The 6,790-nt window shown below is 49.8% G+C and overlaps 1 long non-coding RNA gene across 4 annotated transcripts; it reads left to right on the plus strand.

Moving 5' to 3' along the window:
- Positions 1 to 223: 223 nt before the first annotated feature.
- LOC118687540 (uncharacterized) lies at positions 224 to 5,176 on the plus strand. 4 transcript variants are annotated; one of them, XR_008508456.1, is made up of 7 exons: positions 236 to 799; positions 1,327 to 1,391; positions 2,011 to 2,074; positions 2,330 to 2,398; positions 2,714 to 2,789; positions 3,559 to 3,680; positions 4,104 to 5,176. It is a non-coding gene; the product is annotated as an uncharacterized LOC118687540 (long non-coding RNA). The 4 variants fall into 4 exon arrangements; XR_004980346.2 differs by having other exon boundaries at positions 240 to 799; positions 2,330 to 2,356; XR_004980344.2 differs by having other exon boundaries at positions 224 to 799; positions 2,330 to 2,789.
- The last annotated feature ends 1,614 nt before the right edge of the window (positions 5,177 to 6,790 follow it).

A 6,790-nucleotide genomic window follows, 5' to 3' on the forward strand; every position in this document is an offset into this window, starting at 1 on the left:
AAAAGAAAAAAGAGTTGGAGTGGAAAAGAAAGGACATTCGGGAGGGGCGGTGCTGCCTAAGGTGCTTCCGCGCCCAGGAGCGAAGGAGCCGTTTGATCCCCCGGCGGGACCGCAGCTCCCGGTGGCGGAAAACGGAGCGGTGGCTGTCAGTCCGAGACTACAACTCCCGGCAGGCCCTGCGGCCGTAAAGCGCGGCGTCTGACGCAACGGCCGACGCGCCATATGAATGGCTGGCGGGCCGAGGCGGCCGCGCGCCGGGGGAGCGGGCTGGGCGCGGGGAGCTCCCGGCGCCTCTCCCGCGCGGGACGGAGCCGCGGCAGCGACGCTGGAGGGGCGAAGCCTCCGGCCGGCCGCCCGCACGGAGCCGAGCGGCGCGGAAGGGGCGTCCCCCCGGTGCCTCGGCCTCGCTCAGCGGTCCCGGTGGCGGGGGCTCAGCTCGGGCGGGGCGCGCTGCCGCCCGCCGATGGCGGAGCGCCAGGCGGTGCTTTGCTGCCGCGGGCCGGGAGCTGCAGGAGCCGCCCCGGGCGAGCGGCGCCGGGCGCTGCCGCGGTCACTGTGCGGCGGCTGGCGGAGGCGCGGGAGCCGCCGAGCTGCAGCCGTGTCCCTCGGGCTGCTGCCGCTGCTGCGGGCGGGGGCGGACGAGCGGCTGGAATGACACGGCTGCTGAGTGCCTCAGTGCTCGTGGCTCTTTCTTCCACGCAAACAGGTGGAGCGGCATCGCTGAGCAGTAAAACACAGCGATGGCCCGGAGAATGGCGAGCGCAAGGAGCGCGCGGGCTGGATCCTTCTGCTGGCACAGGTGCGATCCGCAAACTCAGCCCCTTGTGCCCCTACCCTCCCGACCCCCAGGGGAAATGCTCTCCAGCCTCGAGCTGCTGCAAGACAAAACGTGTGATTTGACACTAGGGTCCGGAAAAGGTTTCCGTTTAGATTAGCAAATGCCTCAATTGTTCTTGGTTACATCCTAGGATCGGTTTTAGGCAGTGACTTTATACCGCTTGTCGGATTTTTCTTGTGCAATGGTAAGAAAATAGGCAGGTCTGATACTGGTTTCGCTTTTTTTCTACTTCATGTTGCATGAGCTGCTTTTATCCAAGCAATTGTTTTAAAGTTCTACTGTAGGCGTTTCTGGTTCACTTTTTTTTTTTCTTTGCAGCACCCGTGACTTTTTTTTTTTTTTTCTCTTCTCTAAATCGGCAGCAAATATAGCTGAGTAAAATTACCTTGGTTTTCTTCCTTCTTAAATGTTTTTATTGATAATCCTATTTGAATATGCAGAACAAGTGGGTATGTCCTGTAATATATCCTAGCTTTTCTTGTTTACAGGGTACTCAGAAAATACTTTTCCCTTAGAGTCCCACTGAAACATTCTCAGTGCAATCTCCGTTAAGGTATGTGTTTACAAATAAGCCACCATCAGCTGAGATATTTGCCTGTGTACCTTTTCCTGTAATTCAGAGCTTGCGTTCTGTGGTTTTTATGATAAACCTATCAAACTTGCGAAACTGTTTTGCAAGTCTTAATCGTTGAAGGCAGCAAGAAGTGGTTTAAAAGCCTGTTCTTGAGCAGACAAAGGGAAAAAGTGTGAATTTGATGCTGAACTTGTCCTTTTTCATTTGACTTGCCTTGAATGATTTAGGAAGAGAGAGAACTAGAAAAAAGAGAGAAATAGAATTGGTTCTTGGGCCCTCCTAAAATGCTCCCCGTGATTCTGTGTGGAGCCAAAGTGAAGGGTGATGGAACAGAGCCCTGTGCTTTAGAAGGAAATCAATTTCAACCTGATCTCCACCCTGAGTCTCCCTAATTTCTGTTTTTAAAATGCAAACTAAGTTTAGGAAGTGTTGGAAGTTAGTATTTTGGGGAAGAAATGGCAGTTGCACCAACCGTTCCATTTCCCAGAGGCTCTGGGAACGATTCATTTTGTAAGCGCTGTAACTGCAATCGGTTGGTGGTTCGGGGTTGGAATGTGCACTTGCCCTCCTCTAAAGCACTCGTTCATTTGCATTTCAGTGCCAGGAGTCTTGAGAAACTGGAGAAGAGCCCAAGAGACATTTTTCATCCTGAGATACAAAAGGTAGGAAGTGACTTTTTTTTGTTTGGTTCTTTTTCTTTATGATTTCCTGGAAATAGAAGTAATTAAGTATAGATACTACTGGTTTGTTTCTTCCAGTAGCTAATAAGAATAATAATAATAATCGAATACTACTTAAACTGTCTCTTTCTCCATTGAACTGGCCATTTCAAATCCAAACTTCTAAACACAAATAAAACCATCATCCTTGTAGAATCTTTAATAGGAGGGGGCTAAAGATGCTGTTTTTGTTGACAGGATTTATTGGTTCTTGAAGGGCAAGAGGTGAGTACAAGCCTAACTACTTCTTGCTCACAGACCCGTCCGGTGAGTACAGCTTTGTATTTTGATGGGCTTTTGATGACTTCTAAATCAATTGCTCGTTACAGTAAAAAGAAGTAATGTTTTTTTGAACCTGACAGCAAAAATAACTTGAAGCACCAACTTAATAATAATTGATCACCCATCTAAGTTAATGGTTTTATGCTATACTATCAAAGTTTAAAGGTAAATTATCGTGTAGTAGGAGATAGTATAAAATGTATGTTCTGATGTGTAGGATGTATGCAAAGATTAGAGGACCCAAATTGTTATGTCTTCTGTTTGACTGTTTACCAAATAATATTTGGTTTTATTTTCCAGGGATCGGTGAATTTTAAATTTGGAATCCTCTATGCTAAGGATGGTCAGCTTACAGGTGATGAAATGTTCAGTCATGGTGAGTTTTCCACCTTCTCCTTAATTGTTTTGCTCATCTGAAAAAAAAAACAAAAAAAAAAAAAGGTATGTTTATTATTTGTTACCCTGTTCTGTCTGTTTCCTCAGTATTTGCTGGAGCTCTGCTTACCCAAGCTTTGGGTAAAACAAGCTTTGGGTTCCTTCTGTCCCACTGGGTGTTGCCCAGTTTGGTTGCATCTGGTGAAATTCACCCTGAGCCCTTACAGAACCGGCTCAAACCACGTGAGAGCCATTCGCAGCTCTCTCAGGACACCCGGAGGAGGATGGGTGACGTTTCTGAGCATCTGGCAAGTGTACTTCTATCAAAACTCGGCCTGTGACATTGCTGGGGAAAACCCTTCTGTATCCTGGAGGGTTCCTCAAACTCTGTTGAGGATCCAGTTAGCAGTTGCTCACCTGGATGGTTCCAGCTCCTCAAGTTAACACTTGTACTCTTGCCCTGTAGTTTAGATCTATTGTAGTTTTGTTATTTTGCACGATTTTACGTCTTTGGAAAATAACGTGCGTTTCACTCTTTGGAACCTCTCGGATCATTCTTTGGTGCAGCACCACCTAATGGGACACTTGGCTGCTGTGCTGAAGGGCTTGGTTACTAGGATTGTAAATCCCGGAGAGTTTGTAAGTCTTCTGTCCCCAGGGAGGTGTCACGCTTTGTTCACTCTGTTTGTCAGGTGCTGCTTCTCGTCGGAAGTATTAACTTCAAACTGCCCTGTTCTTTTTTTAACTTTTTTTCCTGGTTCTCTCCGTAGGGCAGGGAAGGACTCTCGTATCCCGGTCGTCAGACTCAGCGCTGCCCGAGAAGATACAGAGAGTGTAAAAATCATAAGAAGCAAATAGGACTGCAGAGGAAACAAACTGGAGAGAACAAAAGGTGATATTGTTCTCCTTAGCCTGGATTAGAAACATCCCCTGTGCTTTGATGCCGGTGGCTGCCAGGGGCTCGTTAGGTCTTTTTAGGCAGGTGTAGGTGTTCACTTGTAGGTTCTATTTTTTGGCAAAGGACCATGAGAGAAGTTTATTTCTACATCCAAATAAACATTCATCTTATCTGAACATAACCTGTCATCCCATTTCTGACGTTAAGGACTCCTGTATAAATACTTGGGGAGGTTTTCTTTGTCGTTTCTGAATGGTTCCATTTTGGTTCCATCTACCTGCCGGATACTTGAACGAGTCTGAGGTGGTTTAATTGCATACTGCTTCCTTGAAATTCTGTTGGTCTCTGCTTGGAACCCTTCTTGTAGTGCTTCATGAAAGACTTCTGATGGTGTTTTCTTGCCTGTTTGTGTTTAAGGTCGTGCTCTGATGCATTTACAGAAACCATGGCAGGAGAGAGTCAGCTGCTGGAGAAGAGGAGACAGTATTATCCCTGGGCAGCATAGAACTGCGCTACTGCTGTGTCATCAGCTGTGTCTGCACTGAAAGTAGCCACCTTCACTTGTAGGTAGCTCCTTGGTGCTTTAGGACACGCTGAGGGATTTATTCCTTTTGGGATCCACGATGAGAATTCCCAAGAGAGGTAGTAATAAGGTATGAGATTGGAAAAAAGCCTGTGTCCTTGGAATGTTGTTGTTGTCGTCAAAAGTTAATTTTTCCTTCTTTCTTAGCCAGTAGTCAGCTTTTTGCTTTATTTTTTGTGGGATCAGTACTTGATTGTTTAAAAAATGGCTTCAAAATAACTGCAGCGGCTGGCCACCAGGACCTTGTTCAGATTTGCCTATTTGCTTGTAGCTAAAAGGTTTCCATATTGTTTCTCGTTCTATTGAAGAAACTGCTGCCCAGTCAACTAAGAACTGAACATCTATCTGTCTAGGACATGGGGAGAGGATTTAGGTCGTGTCTTTGTTTCCAGAAAAAAGTTCCGGTGTAGTTTCTAACTAGAGGAAAAGGGGGGGTGAAGACTCGGGGCTCTGATGCCGTTGGGGGCACCCCGAGGTGCCCAGGAGAGGGAGCCCCACTGCGGTGCAGGAGCAGGTATGTTATCACGTACTAGAGAGCAAATGATAAATAGAAAGAGGAAAATTATAAATATAAAAATATTTTTTAAATCGTTAAAGAAAGCGGTTTTTTTTACTTGTCATTAGGCAGGGTTTTGATGATAAAAATGATAAATACAAAGAATATGAAGGTAGAAATCTAAGTCTAGAAATATATCATAAATACGTACAGATAAAGTTTAAAACTAGAAGAAAAAATCAGTTGCAGCAGTAGATACGATACATAATATAAATAATACTTTAAATACATGTCTAGAATTTTATAGATATTATAGATAATTATTAATAGATTGCATCAAAAGAAACCATATATATAAATGTGAGTATAACTATACAAAGTATAAAAATATTTCGATACCGTTTAAAAGAAGGTGTTTTCGTGTATTTTTTTGGTTAGAGATGGGGTTTTTATTTGGATTAATAGAAGTATTCTAGAAATATAAATCTAACTATAGAAAGATACAATCGATAGAGAAAGATATTTCTAAAAACACAACCGAACGACGCCGCCTTCGGGGGAATCGCACGAGCTCGGCCGAAGCAAGGCGAGAGCGGCCGACCCTGACGGCCTCGAGCGAACCGGGGCGAGCGGAGCCGAGGCGCGCCGAAGGCACGGAGCGGCTGGGAGTTGGGCCGAAGCGAGGCGAGCTCTGCCGAAGAGGCGAATGCAGGCGCCAAGAGCCGAGTTGAGGCGACAAGAGCCGACTCGAGCCGAGCGTCTCCGGAGCGAGCCGAGCTCCGCCGAGCGCAGCATCCCGGGCAGGGCGAGGCGCCGGGCCGGGCTCGGGGTGCAGCCGGGGCTCTGGGGGGCTTCCCCGCCTGTCCCTCTCTCTAGCCCTCCTTCCTTCTCCCCGTATTCGCCTTCTCTCGCTCCCTTTCCCCCATTCCCTCTCCCCCCACAAACCCGGCTCCTTCCTGTCCTGTCCCTAGCCCGCTACTCCCTTCTGTTCCCCCTCTCTCCTTCCTCTGCCCAGCCTCCCTGTACCCTCGTCCCGGGCTTTCCCTTCCCGTCCCGCTTTCCTGCGCAGCCCGAGCTCCCTCGCCGCCCTTTCTCATGCCCTGCTCTCGCTCCTCTCTTCCCGTGCCCCCTTTCCTTCTTTGCCCCGCAGCCGCGGGGCTCGGGCTGCCGGAGAATAAAGCCCCGAGGGCCGGAGCCCGGCGGCCCTGGGCCCTTGCAGGAGTCCCCGCGCGGGGCTGGAGGCTCTCGGCGGATCCCCCCGTGCCGCTCAAGCAGCCCGGCCGACAGCGCCGGAGCTGCGGCTTTGCCGGCATCGCGCTGAGAGCGGCCCCCGCCCTGTGCCGGGCCGTCCCCGCCGTCTGTGCCGCTCCCTCTCTCGCTGCCCCCGGCCCGTGACAGCGAGGCTGGGCAGGAACCTCAAGCCTTCTGGGGGCTGCCCCCGCTTTCTTGTTGCAGCAGAATCCCTTGCTGGGGCCATGCACGTGTGGGAAGGGCTTGGGGGAAGCGCTGCGCTGCTGTCCAGGGCAGTCGGATTCGTTCTGAGCCTTCTTTGGGGGTCAGGAAAAAGGGGGGGGGGGGGGGTGAAGACTCGGGGCTCTGATGCCGTTGGGGGCACCCCAAGGTGCCCAGGAGAGGGAGCCCCACTGCGGTGCAGGAGCAGGTGGGGGGCGGGCGAGGGGCGGGGGTCACGCTGGGTGCCGTCCCCCAGAGGGACCCAAAGCTGCCACCAAATGCACAGGGAGGGGGTGAGTGGGTGTAGGATGCTAAAACCTGGCAAGGCGTTCGGTTTTCTAGGTATTGCTAAAGAATAGGAATTGGTCTCTAAACTCAGCTGGGGAGAAACCCTCTCTACGCACTCATTTGTTTCCAGGAATGTAGAAGGTTCCGACTGGAGATGGGTAGTAGTTCTGAAGATATTGCCGTGAGGTTTTGATCTAGGAACGGACCGAGCTGTGCCCTGGAACCCTCAGAACAGCTGCAGGGGCTGAAGGCGATAGAAGGGGCTCTCTGGCACCTTTTGCCTCC

The sequence above is a fragment of the Molothrus ater genome, chromosome 6, assembly GCF_012460135.2.
Source record: "Molothrus ater isolate BHLD 08-10-18 breed brown headed cowbird chromosome 6, BPBGC_Mater_1.1, whole genome shotgun sequence".
NCBI classification, from domain to species: Eukaryota; Metazoa; Chordata; class Aves; order Passeriformes; family Icteridae; genus Molothrus; species Molothrus ater.